Source organism: Carassius auratus, chromosome 3 (genome assembly GCF_003368295.1).
Source record: "Carassius auratus strain Wakin chromosome 3, ASM336829v1, whole genome shotgun sequence".
Lineage (NCBI taxonomy): Eukaryota > Metazoa > Chordata > Actinopteri > Cypriniformes > Cyprinidae > Carassius > Carassius auratus.
Window position 1 is genome coordinate 13,050,945 of NC_039245.1, and position 18,543 is coordinate 13,069,487.

At 37.4% G+C, this 18,543-nt stretch overlaps 1 protein-coding gene across 4 annotated transcripts in view; it reads left to right on the top strand.

The window, feature by feature from the left end:
* The first annotated feature begins 8,805 nt into the window (after positions 1–8,805).
* myh9b (myosin, heavy chain 9b, non-muscle) overlaps positions 8,806–18,543 on the top strand; it is a 45,476-nt gene continuing 35,738 nt past the window's right edge. For 2 of the 4 annotated variants that reach the window (XM_026210444.1, XM_026210457.1), the window contains exon 1: positions 8,807–9,008. The gene's annotated coding sequence lies outside the window, so the exon portion shown is untranslated. Of the gene's footprint in view, positions 9,009–9,135; positions 9,159–18,543 lie in introns of those variants that run through there. The other 2 variants (XM_026210458.1, XM_026210451.1) reach the window with 2 other exon arrangements.

The window sequence follows — 18,543 nt, forward strand, 5'->3', positions numbered from 1 at the left end:
ACACTACAAAAGGACACAGGCTATCATTTACAAACTTAATCTCATGCAATCAATGTCTTGCATTTGAAACAGTTCATATAAGGAATAAGTGACCATACCCCATAAGCACCACACACTCACTAATGCATACAGTATGCATCGACATGTAATTAAGAGCATTATAAAAGGTTCAGTGTTATCAATATGTCAATTTATTACAAGAAACAAGACTTTAACAGCCAATGACATTTCCAGCTGGGGAGACTTGACTGATTTTCTACTGTTTAGTGTTAATCATCATCTAACTCAACCAGTCAAGAGCTACATTTAGACTTAGATGTTATATGAATATGGTCCTGAAGCATAGGTTTTATTAGCTGACAATAATAATAAATAAATAAACATTATAGGTATAAATACAAATGTACTTTTAGAAATTGTTTTTGAAAATTATGGTGTTATTGTTTTGGCAAGTTTAAATTAAAACTTATTCCTTCAAAATAATGTTTTAGTATATCTTTTTTAAAGTATATTTTACTGTGCAATTTCTTACATAATTTCTTTGAGTTAGACCAAACTTTTATTTTGGTGGGTTGTAACCAGAGTTTCTGTGTTTTTTAATTAACTATAACTTTATTATGACTCTAATTTATTTGATAGTCTCAAGCATTCAAAAATCATGCAAAAAGAAACTAAGCAGTTTTACTATGATAAAACCATGGTTTATTTTTGTAAGGGTTGTGATATGCACATTTTTTTTTTATTTTTTTTTTTTTGTTGAAGAAATTATAAATGCTGTGTCATCTATAGCAAATAAATGGCCAAAAATGAAAGATTTAGTGAATATCTGAATTAAATGTTTGGTCAGTAGCCTAAACAAGGATTTGATTGTCCTGTGTAATAGCAGCAATTACATGGCATTTGTAATAACATGTACATAAATTGTTTATTTTGTATTAGCCTAGATTAAGCAATCATTATTGCCTCATAATTTTTTTTATATAATACATTTAAGTCATTTTAAAGGCTATTGATGGCTTAGGTCTGTTTTTATAACAAAAACAACATTAAACATATTACTTTGAGTCAGTTTGGGAACGCAAATAATTTGAATCAGTTCAGGAGCTCGGAGCGGGTTCGCGAATCATTTGAGTCAGTTTGGGGATCACAAATCATTTGAATCAATTCGGGAGTTAGGAGCGGGATCGCGAATCATTTGAATCAATTCGGGAGTTCGGAGCGGGATCGCGAATCATTTGAATCAATTCGAAAGTTCAGCGCGGGTTCGCGAATCATTTGAATCAGTTCGGGAGTTCGGAGCGGGATCGCGAATAATTTGAATCAATTCGAGAGTTCGGAGCGGGATCGCGAATCATTTGAATCAATTCGAGAGTTCGGAGCGGGTTCGCGAATCATTTGAATCAATTCGAAAGTTCGGAGCGGGATCGCGAATCATTTGAATCAATTCGAGAGTTCGGAGCGGGATCGCGAATCATTTGAATCAATTCGAGAGTTCGGAGCGGGTTCGCGAATCATTTGAATCAATTCGAAAGTTCGGAGCGGGATCGCGAATCATTTGAATCAATTCGAGAGTTCGGAGCGGGTTCGCGAATCATTTGAATCAATTCGAAAGTTCGAAACGGGATCGCGAATCATTTGAATCAATTCGAGAGTTCAGAGCGGCTTCGCGAATCATTTGAGTCAGTTTGGGGATCGCAAATCATTTGAATCAGTTCGGGAGTTCGGAGCGGGATCACGAATCACGAAAGATTCGCGCTCGTAAATTTTCAAATTGGCCAAAACCTTTAATTCGTTGCTGCCAACTAGGGTGGCAGCAGGGGTGGCAAGGCTTTCTTTAAGGCCACCCCGGTAGATCCGCCCCTGTGTGTTGTATATAGACTTCCCAGAGTGTGAGTGTAGTCCTCTGTGCTTCTGCAGTGGATCACGTTCATTAGAAACGGGCGGATTCAGCTGATGTGTTTTTAGAGAATCTGTGGCAGTGCATCGTGTTTTACCACGGTAAAGATGTTGCAAAGTGTGCTTGGACGTCCTGTAGAGGCTGTACTTTGCTTTGCAGAAAGTGTGCATGCTTTATCTCTCGTTTTGGATCTGACTGTGAATTTGGTGCAAGATGCATGGGATTGATGATGCTTTTGTTTAGACTGTAACTTATATAAATTGTAATATAAACAACTAGTCAGATGAAATTATGAATGAAGTAACTGTGCTGTATTTAACTGGCAGCTTTTGTCTGGTGTTTCATATTCTGGTATTCCTGGTTTAAAAACAAATTTGGGGGTCCATAAAGACTATGTTTATTTACTAGTGATGCATTAAATGTGTCAAAAAAGACAGTAAAGATATTTATTGTGCAACACAATTTTTCTGCTTCAAATAAATGTTGTTCTTTGGAACCTTTTGTTCATCAAAGGATCCTGAAAAATAATATGAATCACAGTTTCCACAATAATATCAAGCAGCAGCATGTTTAATTTTATTTCGACGAATTGCCAGGAAAATCCATCTAGTTTAATTAAAAGAAAAATTAAAAATTTTGTAAAAAAAAAAAAATTAAATTATAGACATATAAAAAAATATTCCAATTTGAACTAATAATAAAAACAAAACTATTAATAGAAAACTGCAGTAAATCAGTATATCAGAATGATTTCTGAAGATCACGGAGGACTGGAGTAATGATGCTGAAAATACAGCATTGATCACAGGAATAAATTACATTTACTATGCACAGAAAACAATTATAATATGAAATTGTAATATTTCACAACTATTGTTTTTACTGTAAACGTCCTGTAGGCTCGTCCAGAGTGTGGCGCTCTCGAGTGTGTTTGATCAGATGTGTCTTCTCTCTCTCTTGTCTCTCTGGAGAGGTGGATCTGGTTTTAGTACAGCCCGAGGCTCTCTTAAACTAAACCATTAGTAACTTAATGACCGACTCATTCACGAGCCGTCTGTCTGCGTGTCTCAAACAGGTCGTGTTCAGCCACCAAAAAGATCTTCATATTTCAGTGCAGTGATGCAGTTCAGCAGATGATGAAGCTAAACTGCAAAACCTGTGAAATGAGTTATAAACTGTCAACAAAAATAAAAAGCAACATGTTAACCTCAAGCAACATGTGCAGCTATAATTACAGCAGATGTTTTACAAGTGGCTGATGTTATAGGGCTCTTCATTATTATTATAAATATGCATGTACAAATATTTACATAATAATAGTGCAAACAGATTACGCAAGTACAATACATTTTGCATAATGTATAATTCTCACGTAAACCCAAAAGGAAAGAACAAAAGGAAGAGGAGAAAAAAAACAAAGCAAAACAGGTATCAGTCATGTTACATCAAAGATCATACTTCATACTTTTTTATTTTTATTAATTATTCTCAGCGATTTGATTAAATGTACCTAACAAAAGAATAGGTATTTTCTTGAGAAATTTCTGTGAGTGAAAAAGCTCTCGAAAGTGACTTGTGTTGCGCTCTCTGCGATGACGTCATCGCGTCCGTCTCCCTCACTGCGCTGCGGTCCTCTAGCCACGTGATGTCATCCAGCAGAACTCCAGCCACCAATCACAGCCCGCCATGACCTGACCGCAAATGACGTCATCAGCCAGAAGCGCTTCCCCTTGAAAGAGTAAGTGGTATTTCAGTATCTCTCATATAACTGTTGACTTCTATATTTATATTTTAAATCTGGGTTTAATTTGCCATTTCATTTTAACTTAAGATTTTTATTTTATTTTTTGTATATAAAGTATGTCTAGTGAAACTTAATGGAAATAAGAAATAGCTAAAATAACAAATAATATAGCATCTAATGGTTACGTTTTAACACACAAAAAGCTAAACATAATTTATTGTATTTATTCTTTGACATTGGGGTGACAAAGTTAAAGGGATCATGATGATGCTAAAAAGAAGATTATTTTGAATTATTTTGATTATAATGAAATGTGTCTGTGGTTTAATGTTCAAAATACACATTATTTTCCATAATAATGTACATTATTGTTTCTTCTCTATGCCTTGATTTCTGAAACATGTCGATTTTTACAAAGCTCATTGCTCTGAAAAACGAGGTGTGCTCTGATTGGTCAGCTGTCCAGTGCGTTGTGATTGGCCGAGTGCCTCTAGCGTGTGACCATACTGTGAAGCTGGCAAGACAAGACTCAGTCCAGCTGCTCTGCTCGTGCACAACATAATCAGATCTCCTTTAGCCGTTCAGTCAATACTGTTAGGAGTAACTGATCGTTCGATTTGGTGAACTGGTTTGACCGGTTTACTCAAAAGATCCAGTTAAATAGAAAGATTCGTTCATGATCCAGACATCAGACGAGACAAAAATAATAAAATAATTACAGACGAGCGTTTGTCTGTTTTACCCCCAGTCCAGCGCCCCTGTTCACAACATGGCGCCAGCGAGAACAAAAGTAACGCATTCTTTCTTTGTGTGAACGTTTGGGCAGTGTTATACAAATCTTCCCACACAGTGATGTAGACATGTGGGGGCATGTGTAAACGAAAAGTTTTGGGGGGACGTGGACAAGACTTATCTTTGATAAAGAATATTTATTTAGGTTCGAGACTTAAGTCTTTACAGATCTTCTTTATGCACCAAGGAAAGGAAAAAATGAAAGTGCATCATGACCCCTTTAAGTATAACCCTGCAAAAAAAAAAAAAAACAGCTGGTTTCAACTGGTCTCCCACCCTGAAAACCGGTCTAAAACCAGCTGCTGACCAGCCCACCAGCTTAGGCTGGTTTGAGCTGTTTATTTAGTATTGTTTTTTCAGCATTGGATTAAAACCCCTTCTTCCTAACCTGATGTTTTTTATCCCAGTAGAAAGCACTGTAGGCTGTATTGAGTCTGAATGACTGGGGAAGTGTCCTGCAGTGACTGGTGCTGAATGTGCTGCTGAAAGACGCATTGTTGAGTTACTGAGAGCTGCGTCAAAACAACCCAGCAGAAGGTGAAAGAATGACGGAAGAGAAACTGAACACCTCTTCCGCTTTCAAACAATAGACCACACCTCCTCCCTCTCTCTCAGTCTCCCTCCCTCTCTCTCTCTCAGTCTCTCTCCCTCTCTGTCTCCCTCTCTCTGTCTCTCTCTCTCTGTCTCTCTCTCTCCCTCTCTCTCAGTCTCCCTCTCTCTCTCTCAGTCTCTCTCCCTCTCTGTCTCTCTCTCTCTGTCTCTCTCTCTCTCTCTCAGTCTCTCTCCCTCTCAGTCTCTCTCTCTCCCTCTCTCTCTCTCTCTCGTCTGTGACCATATAAGGTAAAAACAGCGAGACCCTGACCAAGCGCCGCTGCAGAATTCCTGCGCTCTCGTTTCTTTCACACTCCGTCACTTTTCTCTTGCTCGTGTTTAATAATTACTTTTTTTTCTCAGGCTCTTTGACTTTAAAGCAAAAAAGTGCTCATTTGCGTTGTTCTCGCTAGGCTACACCTCAGATGCTAATGATAAGGGTTTGTGTGTTTATTTAGCTTTAGCTAGTGAAAGACGTTTGTCCCCAGATGTTTGAAGCTAACCGCCTCGAGCTGGTCTTTGATGTGTGCTCTTGTAGTACACTTGTAGTTTCAAATCTGCCTGACTAGTCTTAAAGTGTGCACACTAGTGAGAAAGCAGCAATAAACAACAGCCAGTCAGATTTCAGAAATGCAGTTTTTGTAGGCCAACCTGGGTGTTAGCATGTTTTTTGTTTTTACTCAAATAAGTACTTTTGTTGTACCATTTATTGACTGACAGTTCACTTTTGGAGTGAAAGGGCCTTTACTGTCGACACATATATAATTTCGGGTTTTTCTTATTGAGAAAAAAAATCAAACAAATAAGCAAGCCCAGCCCAGCTGAAAAGTAATGCAAAGCATTGCTTTTCATAAAAAGTAACACAATTAATTACCTTTTTATTTATGGATTAATGCAGTGCATTGCTATTAAAAGTAACTCCCAACACTAGATGAGTTTACTGTTTTGTGCGAGGACCTTTAATGACCACCTCTGTAGTCCCATTTATAGATACGTGTTGGCACTTTTTTCAAGGAAAATAAGAGCTTTATCTGGTGAGAGTAAAAATATCTGGAGCTAGTGTTAACCACAAACATTATTTCAGGCATTTAACCAAAAACCCATTCAGAAAAGTGGAAACACTGCTGTTGACCTCAGGACAATGAAAGCAGAAGTGCCTACGAAAACATTATCCCTGCATTCATAAAACATGTTTATTTTTTTGTTTTGTTGTTACTAAAAATATATATATATTACCATTTTCTTTTTCCATTTTGTGCAAATCAGTGTAAAATGAATGACCTTCTTACATGTAATTTGATGACAAAACATCCATACAAATCTACAAATAAATACAATTTTATGTAGGGTTTGGTCTGTGGTAATTATAATTAACTTTACATAACCATATTTTATATATATATATATATATATATATATATATATATATATATATATATAATATGGTTATGTAAAAGTGAATAGCTATGTGACTAAGTGTGGGTGTCTGAACACAAAATACCTCTAATCGTTTAGAGTAAATATCAATATTTGCAGAAGCTTTATTTGTCATTTAAACAGACTCTGAACCCGATACTCGCTCAGCCACGGTTTTTCTTCTCATGACAGCCTGTGATGTGTAACAGAGGGTATTTCTAGTGTGAGGAGGGCAGATTTCACAAGAAAAGGGAACTGGTGGAGAACATTCCCGAAGGGAGTGAGTCAACACACGTCTTCTCACTTCCTGCGAGATGCGTCGGCCTTCTCCTGCTCCTGTGTCCACGCTGGGGCCTTTAATTAATCCAAGGCTCTGTGTGCAGCCGTTTCAGGACAAACACACTCAAACACGAGCGTCAGAATATCAGTCATGAGAAAGAATCACGCATGGGTCACGGCAAGGAGAACGCATTCAAGGGGGATTAAACCTAGAATAAGTTCTCAAACACACAGTAATGAAAGGTGAGGTCTCTGCAGCGCATGCATTCACAGAGAAACACTGTGTGTGTGTGTGTGTGTGTGCCATAATACAGGAACACACACCCAGAGCTGGGACACACCCAGACCGGGCGACACACACACACACACACACACTGCAGGAGTGAAGCGGGTCAAACCTCCGGGAGAGAGAGAGAGAGACTGAGAGCGAGAGAGAGAGAGAGAGGGTGATAGAGAGAGAGAGGGTGCGAGAGAGAGAGAGGGTGCGAGAGAGAGAGAGAGGGTGATAGAGAGAGGTCAGAAGTGGCCTTATTTGGTCATCTCTCTCTCTCTGTGTGTCTCACTGCATCTGGCATCGCTCCGTCAGTGACCTTTGACCCTGCGTCTGAGAGTCCTGTAGTGTCCAATCAGCGCTGAGTGAAAGGCCCGAGAGCTGTGTTTTGATCGCCGCGTGAGTTCAGGCCACTGCAGACTCCCACAAACATTCCTTACACGCTGATAAAACACTCCTGGCAGGTCTTTCCTTCGTTTTCCCTGGATCCTAATTCCGCATTCCTCAGATACTCCAGTCGTGTGCAGCTGGAGACGCTCCAGCCTCCTGCAGGCGATCACTCGTGTTTGATCGGTGCCCGAATACAGCACACATTCACATTTACACGTATTATATCTTCAGGATCAGGATCAGAAAGAGCTTTAGTGCCAAGTGCTTGTGCATACAATGAGTTTGTTTTAGTGACATAAGCTTCCAGTAGACGGAGACAACAATACACAGACAAAAAAAAAAAAAAAACTAAAGCCTTTGCAAATAATTAAGTGTATAAACAGTTGTGCAATAAATTATAATAGAACAGGATTGAGTAAGATGCAAGGATGTACTGGAGGGATAACAATAAATATAAGGGTACTGCACATTTTTATCGCATAAGTGGGGAATATTTAACGGTTTCTTTAATCCAGAACTATTCTAAAGTGAGTAAGAATCTATCCATTAATATTCCATTTGAATTGAATTGAAAAGTAATGCAAAATAAATAATGTGACCATTTATTTCTGTACTTCTGCAGTAAGATGTGCAGATATCGTTCGGGTTTTGCGTGTTTGCGTGCTTTTATCTTGATTTTTCATGTTTGGGATGTTTTGAATGAATGTCAGTTTGAACAGAAAGCAGTTATAGTTTGATTATCCAGAATTTAATTTAACAATAACACTTATAAAATGTAAGCATTAGAGTGTATTTCATTAATAAAATTATTCTATGCACATGCAATAAATAATGATAGATAGATAGACAGACAGACAGACAGACAGACAGACAGACAGACAGACAGACAGATAGATAGATAGATAGAGACACAGATATATTGCTAGACAGACCAATAGATGGATGCACAAGATCCGTGATTATACTAAAATAAACTTTTAAAGTAGTAAAATAAATTATGGACTCATAAATATTTGAATGGAAATAATCAAATAAAATTGTCATATTGTGGAATGTATGTCAACACTGGCACTCGTTATTTATTAAAATAAAGTGTTTGTTAAGAAATTTCCTGATTCCAGTCATTCTTCTGTGTGTGTGTGTGTGTGTGTGTGTGTGTGTGTGTGTGTGTGTGTGTGTAAACACGGTCCGGCGACTTATATGGTCACAAAATCCCAAAGTTGCGCACATACCTCATACATTAAACACACATACGGGCCACTATTTCAAGTGCACCCTGTGACGCGTACTTTGCCGCTCGGACACGCCCACACATCGCTCGTGATTGGCCGAAGCGCTCGGGAATGTAGAGCAAGCGGGCTGTGATTGGCGGAGGGGCGGGGTGATGGGCGGAGCTGCGCAGAACAGAACCCGCCCTCTCGGGACCGCGCCCCGAACCATTACAGCAGGACGGAGTTCAACTACCGAGTGGAAGAAGAGGAAGAGAGGAGAGAAAAAATAGAAAAGAGAACGAGGCGAGGGGAGCGAACTTGTGCGCAGTTTCTGCGGATTGAAAAGGGAAGTTTGCATCGCAGCGACACGGATCCGGATCTACACTGAGTTTGAGAGCGTCTGCATCTGATCAGCAGGTAAAGCAGGAAGCGCCGCTGGGGGGGACCCGACCTGATTGATCTCGCTGCTCTTTCAAACTTCTGTGCGTCAGATCGCAACGCTTCATCTTTGTAGCGAGGAACTGATAAGCTGTGACGCGCGTCAAGGTCGGCCAGGACGCGCGAGCGGTGAGTTGCAGGAGCACCGCGGTACGCGGAAGTGCAGTGATGGCACAGAAGAACGTTATTTGCGCGGAGAAACGTTAGAGCACGGAGTACTGTGCTGAGCATGATGTCACTGTGCGGATTAACCTGAACTCGCGAGATCTTATCTGAGTAGAAAACTTAACGTGGACGGAGGTAAACGCTTTCAGGGAGTTCTTGCAAGTTGGTTAAGCGGAGCACGTGCGCGCTCTCAAAGTTCTGTATCCGGGCTCGCGCATCCGTGCCCGCTTAATAACTGCATAACACTTTTCCTTCGGAGGCAGGAAGACATCAAAGCACGTCCGAGTCCAGATTCAGCTTCACTTCCTGTCTCCGGAGGTACCTTCTTCTGATCGATTGAAGGCTGCAGAGATGTATCATTCGCTGTCTTTGATATCCCACAATCCTGTGCGAAGGTCTAAAACATAAAGATGGCGTCTGAAAGTGGCGTTTGGTGGTCAGTGTGTGTGTGTACGTGTATATTTAACTCTTCGTGCTTTTTATGTCATCTCTAGCGAGAAACCAGTATTATAGTAATTGACTATTCGTTTTATCACCAAAGCCCGTTCTATTTTGTAGTAGACCGTTAAACCGTTACGCCGCCTCAGAAGCTTGTCCGAAATCAGTTTCACAAGATGCCTTTGTGCAAAAACGCTGCCTGCAAAGTCAACTGGAGGAGTTTTCGGATGCAGGAGTTTATATTGATGAATGACTGAAGGGAACTTACTGTCTTTAGAAGAGTTTAGATGGTATTTTCTCTCATCTTGCCTCTGTATAATGCACATTAAAGTTCATAAGTGCAGCGCTGCTTTGTTTACAGCGGTAACCAAGGAAACGCTGTAAGCGCCACCTGCTGGCAGAGTGTGAATCTGCGTCTCGTTCAGCTCGTCTGCTGTTTCCGTTTCATACCGATATTATTTGTTTATAGTTTCACAAAACTGAAGTCAAAACAATTATTTTTTGCTCCAAATTCGAAAAGCTTTAATTATAAACTGCTCATGTTGCATGTATGCAGCATCTTTGTGTGAATCATGATTAAAATACAATGGTTGCATCAATTTTAATGGAAAGAGAACAAAGCATTAGTTTGTTCATATGAAGAGATTTATTTTATCTGTGTTACTTTTTTTTTATTTGATTTGGGACTTGTTTTAAATTTCAGTTTAGTTTTGTTTAAATTCTGTCATTTAGCAGACGCTTTTATCCAAAGCTGCTTACAAACGAGGACAACAGAAGCAATCGAAACCAACAAACAAACAAGCTATATAAGTATATTATTAATAAGTATCTCCCCTACAAATGTTCTGCATTTTGTCCAAGCGACAATAAAAGGACACATTTAATTTATAATTTGTCTTAAATCTAATTTTGTTGAAGAACATCGTGAACCGTTAGACCCCTGTTATTGACTCTTTTAGAGGAAAGTGATCAGGATGTCAGTCGTTAGTCGGCTCGCGTGATGACGTCAGCTGTGGACTGATTTGATAGTGATTTGTGGTGGTTTGAAATCGCACCCAAGTCTGCGTCTGATCCTCGTGACCGCTCAGATTCACACCGATATGAGTGTGTGCTACAGTCTCGATCATCATCATTATACTTGTGTCTGCGTGTTCATATAGTTATCATCAGTGTGCTAATGATCAAATACTGCTGGTGTACACGTACACTAACCATTTTCACTGTCTTAGACGTCTGCAGTAGACACCTGGCCAGTGTGTGTGTGTGTGTGTGTGTATGTGACCTGGTTTTCTGCGAGCGAGTGTGTGTGTGTGTGTGTGTGTGTGTCTAGGACGCTGTGACCCATTAAAAGCTCATGCTGGTGTTATTCTGCGTGGTGTTTGGGTTGCTCTGGTGTGTTAATCCAGCACATGTTTGGGGAATGCTAGTGTTTCTGCTAGCGTTGGTCCTGAGCACAGTCCTGGTCATGCCACAGAGATCAGTTTACACAACCACGCTCCAACGTAAGCTCAGCGTGGGTGGAGACACTTTCTTTGAGCCCACAGCTTCCATGTTTGGGGGCGAGTCAGTGAGAAAACATGGCCGACGTCTGTAGTTTGACTGTAATTATGTCACAATGGATAACACTGCTATCTTTTTAATTTATAAAAACTAGCTGTATTATACACTTATGATGGGACAGTCAAGTGAACAGCAGCTATGTGAATTGACCAAATGTAACTTGAACGCATCAGATGATGTAATTACGACTTCTCACCTCCCATTATTTTATCAGAATGTCAAAAATGAGGACATTTTGCAATAAAAGCGATTAAAAAAGCCCTTATTTATTTCTAAATGTTCAATGTTGTTAATAAAACATAGATTGTCTTCCAAGAAAACACTATTTCAGTCTTTAAACGTCCAATTTGCCATTTGGTTGCAATTATTTGTGACATGTCATGCATTACAGTGATTTCTATCATGTGCAAAGTGTGTTAGTCCCTGAGCAAATCCGGCTGAAATCAGACTGTAAATGGTTTGTGTGTGTGTGTGTATCTATCTATCAGTGTCATAACTAGCGTAGCGTTCTCAGTGTTATTGATGAGTAGCAGTGATTGTGATGGTAGTGTTGTGGCAGTGATCCGTCTGCACGTGTTCTTCAGGAGACTGGTGTGTGTTATATGAGCTCAGACGTATCTTTCAGCAGCTCTGAGATCGACAGGTGTGGACCTGCATCCAGCTCCAGGTGCTGTTTATGTCCTCCGAGCCCCGGGGCATTGTGGGTAACTGATGCGTGTGCTGAGACAGGGTCAGGCTCGGGGGGTGGACATGAGTTTCCTCTCGTCTCATCTCTGTGTTTCTGGGAGTGAGGATCCCATTGTTTCCCTCCGGAGAGATCTGCTGCTGTGGTTGTTTGTGTGATGACATCACCCGCAGTGCATCATGGGAAGAGAGCCGGAGGTTACAGGAGAGATCAGCTGAAACAATCATGTCTGAGTCTGATGTTTAAACATCACAGAAACATCACAGAACACTGTTTATACAGTTACTGGGGTTTATTACTAAATATTCATACATTAAATTAGACCTATTTTATTAAAGTAGATGAATACAATATTTGCATTTATTACTTGCATTTATATAAGTTAATACACAGTAAATTAATGTACATGTAATATTAATAAATTAATTACTTGAGTAAAACAAAAAAATATTTTTTATATATATATATAAACTTGACTTAATATTAGGAATTCAGTTTCAGAAAGTTATTTTATTAGTTGTTTGTTTATATAATTATTATACAGTTTAATAAAAAATATGTAAAAAATAAAGAATTTCTCAACTAAATATTCTAATATTAATATAAATTATTGTAATAAATTCTTAAATCGAACACAGAAAATATTTCAGAGAATGTTTCTGTATTATTTATGTTTCATATTCAAATGATTCAATAATAAATGAATGTCTGTGCAGAAGAACAGTCCGAGAGGTTTGCAAGGAAGTGATGATCATGATTGTGTTGAGTTCTCATCTCGTAGATCCGCATCATATCCTGTTTCCCTCTGGATCAGATGATGATCCAATCACGTGTAGACGGGATTCATCAGGAAGATTCGTCTTCATCCTCCTCCTCCTTCTTTGGCTTGCTTTCTGTCCAGTCTAGCAGGCCTTCCCATAGTGCACCTGTGCAGCAGGAGAGCACGACACTGACAGGAAGTGAGAGCGCTCATACGACTGTCTGTCCTCCTGCTCAGTGGCCCACTGTCAGAGACGTGATGTCACTTCCTGTTGCAGAACTCCTCTCTGTCTTGATCAGATCAGATCAGATCAGGGCTTGTTATAGGTGTCTGGTTTTCTCTTGAACTCATGAGTCAGTCAAGATTCGGTTTTATTTCATATTAGACATTTAATCATTCATTTATAAACATTCTTTGATATATCTTTTGTGATTCCACTTAAAAAGTAATTAATTTATTAATAAGTTTAATAGTATGTACATATTATTTTAGTTGCATTTTAATACAATTCTGAAGTGATTTAATTTATTATAATGATATTTATATTTATAATTTCATGTATTTATAATATTTATTTAATCAAAATAAAATGTAGCTATACATATGCAACAGTAATAAATATATTCAGCACTGAATCAAATGTTGAAATTTTATATAAAAAAAATATATATATTCAAGTCATTTTTAGTTTATAATTTATATTAATTTATTAATAATCATTTATTTATTTTTAGTTAAAATTCTACTACTACGGTACTACTTAAATAAGTATAATTTCAATTATATATTATAATTTAATACTATTTATAATTTATTCATAATGATGTATTTACAGTTTTATTTAATAATAATGAAATATATTAGATGCACATGACCAATAATAAATTTATATATATATAATGGGTTAACATTATATTCATGAATATAATGATTAATCAAATATTTAAATTATTTCCTGTGTCTCTGAAACTGAACTGCTGCATGCAAACAGATATTTCTTAATAATATAATAACAAATAATCATGAAACACAAGGACCACTCTGAGCTGCGGTGACTGGTGTTCAGTCTGTGTCTGAGTCTGATCTCTTCTTCTGTGGTTCATCAGTTTCTCGAGACGTTTACAGCGGGACTTTGAGCTGTGATTTGATTGGGTGTGGAGTCATCAAACACAGATGAACTGAGAGAGATTAGAAGTGAAACCAGAGGATGGGCTTTTACTGATAACAGCACTCGTAAATGTTTCCTTGTGCAGCAGAGATGAGCTGATATTACACTGCCTTCAGACCAGCTCCAGAGCGCTGAGAGATGATGAGCTCACAGTCTATTTATACATACACGTGTGTGTGTGTGTGTGTGGTCTTGATTATATACAAATAAATAATAGTTTTGGATATTTGTTTTATTATAATATTTAATATAATATTTAACATTTAAATTTTTAATTGTATAAGTATTATGTTTTTATTATTAAATATTAATAAATTAATCTATTAAATTAAAATATAGTTATAAATGAATAAATTACTCTATGTATTCATTAAACTAATAAATAAATGTACGTGTTGTATTAGTTTATTGTGCATATCAAGGTTAGATTTAGTCTACGTTTAACTGTAGATATAATATTTATTTTATATTTAATATTTATGCATAATGTATTATTTAAATTGTATATATTAAGCTATACATTTCATTTTATTAATTATAATTCATTTATAAATTAATTGTACTTTTTATATTAACAAGGAATTCATGTAAATGTTTATTAATGTTAATTATTATGATTCTGTAAATAAAATATTTATTTGATTAATCACGATTAGTAAAATGCATGATTGGTAAAATATTTTGCATATATATTATTGCATTAAAATAATGCATTTAAGGTTTTAATATTATGTAAGAAATGTATTATTTTATTTCACTGTTAAATATGAATACTTTAATGTAAATGTATGATGTAATAATACGTGTTTGAGCTCAGCGTCTGAAGTGATGTCTGTTTGCTGATGCTTTGTTCTGTTAAAGACACAAACTCTCCGTCATTTCCTTCGTTTGTTTACATCCTCAGTTTCCCGTTTCTCTCCAGCCTCGGAGCAGAACCTCGTTCATCTGTCATCAGCTAATTTAACTGCTGTTTAATTCTTCATGAAACCGTTCTTGCGTAAGTCGTCAAATTAATCTTCCAGCCCTCTGTGAAAGAATGGATTCATAAACCGGTGAAATTTATTCTGATTATGAATCACGAACGAAACCCAGTTAGTAGTTCTGTGAGAGACGTAACAGAAGAAGAAACGGTTTGCTCTAATCATGAAAGCTGACTGAATATGAGCCGATGTGTTGAACACCACAGGATGAGCGTTTCTCACAGGAAGGAAACGAGGGCGGGGCCTGATTAATATGTAAATACGAGCTGCTGTCTTCTGATTGGCTGGAGGGACTCACTTACACACACACACACACACACACACTTTCATAGAAATAGGGAAAGCTGAACATTGGGTCACATTTAAACTGGTATCTGGAGCAAGGTTTCCCACAATCCCTTGCTTCTCCTCCGGGAGCTTGGGTCAGATTGGACTGCATCTCTTTCAATCATCAGATATCGCTGCAGAAACAGATCCTTACAGTCTGAGATTAGTTTTACAAACGCTTCTGTGTTCTGGTGCTTCAGCGAATCTAGAAACTGATAACTCAGTCACGTTTCACCACAAAATGAAAAGAAAACTATTATGATATGTTCATTGCTATTAAGATGTTTTGTATGGTGAAGTTATTTTCATCACACTCTTAAAACGCCAAATACTCTTTGACTATAATATGAAAATATTCTATTTATTATTAGTATTTTTAATATAATTTATATATAAATTATAAATAAATATATTTTATATAGTTATTGTAAAGTAATATATTTGTATGCATTATTGTTTTTGTTTATTATTAGTAGTAGTACTATTAAATAAATTAATATGTAGTTATGAATTAAATTATCGATTAATTATATATTATTAAATGAATTTACCTGTATTATTTTAATTAAATTAATGTAAATGTATTCTTATTAAATTACTACGTAGAATTAATATATAAATTAATATATTTAATTATAAATTAAATGATAAATAATTTATTATTATATGGCATTAATATACACTTAAGTAATACATTAATGTAAATGGTTTAATAAATTAAATTCATATATTTCCCAATGTCCTAAGATTCTTATGATTAAAGCTCTGCTAAATGATTAAATCAACATTTTAAATATTCTTATTATTGTACTTAATATAATAATACAGAAGTATATTATGTGTTATATGTGTATATATATTCAATTGTTTTTGTTATTATTTGAGACTCAAGTGTGTCGAACCCCTTGAATCTCAAACTCAAGAAAGGAGAAACCACAATGTCAGATTATTTCTTTATTTATTTGTGTTGACATTGATAAATGGGCGGAGTTTAAAGAGCAGGACCTCATTAAATCTGATTATAAACAGATGTTTGTGTTATTTTGAGATGTGGAAATCTAGAGTTATTCTCGGTGGAGATGCAGTGTCTATTTTAAATGAACTGAGTGTTGTGTGAAATCAATGTTTAGGTGCTTGTATCGTTAAATTATGCTGCATAATAATCAGGAAAAAGGGAAATGGGGAAAGAAACGTGTGTAATAACTCAAGCGCTCTTTGATAAAGCTGTTAAACCTGGCGATGGGTGTTCGAGCACAAGAGAGACTAATGACCGTATTAACCAGATGAACGACTCCAAGAGCAATTACTCCTGTGCACTCGTTTATTGCTGTTAAAACTACATTTCCCATCAGGCTCAGTTACACAGCTAATTTGGGGTCATGAGAACGGCCCAGCGGTCGTGCCGCTGACCGAGTGTTGCAGATGTGTTTTCTCAAGGGTTTTTCACACACACAGACTCCACCAATGCTGTGCAGATTTAACCATTGATTAACCAGTAATGCTGTTTTAACCATTCCCATTAACTAAGCTGTGTTTAGGACCCAATGGCTAGTCGACAGACATTTTCCAAAATCTACAACCCCATTGACCAGATGTTGCTTGATGTTCATCATCTCAAAGCAACCAGAGTTCACTGTCTCTCCAGCGTTGTCATAAACTGGTTTTATATCAGTCACTTGCTCTCTAGATATCAGTGATGGCTGTTAAACCTCCAGCTCATCAGTACAAACCCATCAGATCGCTCTTTCAAATCTGGGTCAGCCAGAGTCCTCCCATGTGGCAATCTGTTTCTTGCTCAGGGCGTGGAAGAGAGTCGAGCACTAAAATAACTCATGGCCCTGACAGACTCAATGGAGTGTGCCACTGCAAATCACCAAACACCCAAACCAGCTCCCCTGAGGTTCCCCTGGGGCGCAGGAAACCGTGTGCCACTCAGAAGAACATTCTTTTGCTTTTTGAGAATGTTGACCCTTTATAAAATGCTGGAGTGTTTTTGGAAACGTTGTCATTTTCAGCCTTGTTCCCATCACTTTTGCCCATAATTTCAAGTGGTAGAAATCTCAAGCGCAGATGGTGTTTTCTGTCCATTGAAGCTGCATGTGTGATTGTCTTTCGAGGTTGTTGTGTGTGTGTCTGTGTGTCTGATCTGGTAAGACCTGTTGTGTTCCCTCTCCTGTAGCTGAACGCTTTGAGAAGCAGTGGAGCGTGGGAACCACTGGCGGCCATCTTGAGCCTGTTTGGGCTCGCAGTGTTGTGGTTCAACTGAGTTCTGAGTTTGTTTATGTCCCTGGGCGACAGTGTTAACCTGACACCTGCGTGAGTTCACACACCTGACGGGCTCCTTCCCGCCAAGAGCTTATCGTCAACGGTGCGAGATCCAATCCACCTGGAGTCACTCACCACTATTGTTTCTTTATTCTAGCACCTCAGAAAACACACTCATCTGTTTCTGGAGTCAGATTTTCTTCTGTCTTCTGTTGAGTTGGTTTTTGGAGGATCAGGGAGTCACACAAACCTGTCCATGATTAATCAGTAACGTATATCAGATTACTTATTTCAAGTTACTAATAACGTAATGCATTACTTTAAAATGTACAAGAAAATATCGGAGTTACTTTTTAAAATTTCCTTTTTTAATAACGGATGAGGCACTTCTTTCAACCTGAGGCTTATCAGTTTCACTTTTGGTTGCCAAAAATATAACTTGTGGGGTTTTTTGTCATTAAAGAAATAAGCAAGCCCAGCTGCGGTTAAAAAATGTGACGCAAAAGTAACATCATGCATTATTTTCCATAAAAAGTAACAAGTAACGCAATTAGTTAATATTTATTGAGTAATGCAATATTGTAATCTTGTTGGGGGTAACACATTACAAGTAATGCATGTTATATTTAGAATACTTCAAATACTTTTGAATACTTTCATATAAGTAACGCAAGTAACCAAAGTAACGCGAAAGTAACATCGTGCATTACTTTCCATACCAAGTAACGAGTAATGCTATTAGTTGCTTTTTTATGGAGTAATGCAATAATGTAGTTAGTGTTGAGGGTAATGCATTACAAGTAATACACATTACTAATGAAGTAGTATTAAGTAGTAAAGTTACACATTACTTTTTTTAGTAAATATGGGAATATCTGCATTTTCAGATTAGTAACACAAGCGACTCTGTTTTGTTCCTGTCTCTGTGTTGAGAGAAATCATCATAGTGCAGAGATACTTACTTCGGCATGAAGCTTATTCATTTTGCTAAAGTAACATACTTTAATGTATTACTTAACATAAAAAGTAACGTGATAAGTTACTTATTTTTATGGAGCAACGCAATATTGAAATGCATTACTTTTAATAGTAACTGCCCCCAACACTATAGAGTTTGATCAGACACACAATAATATTAACCGAGTTACGAACTTCCCTGACCTCTA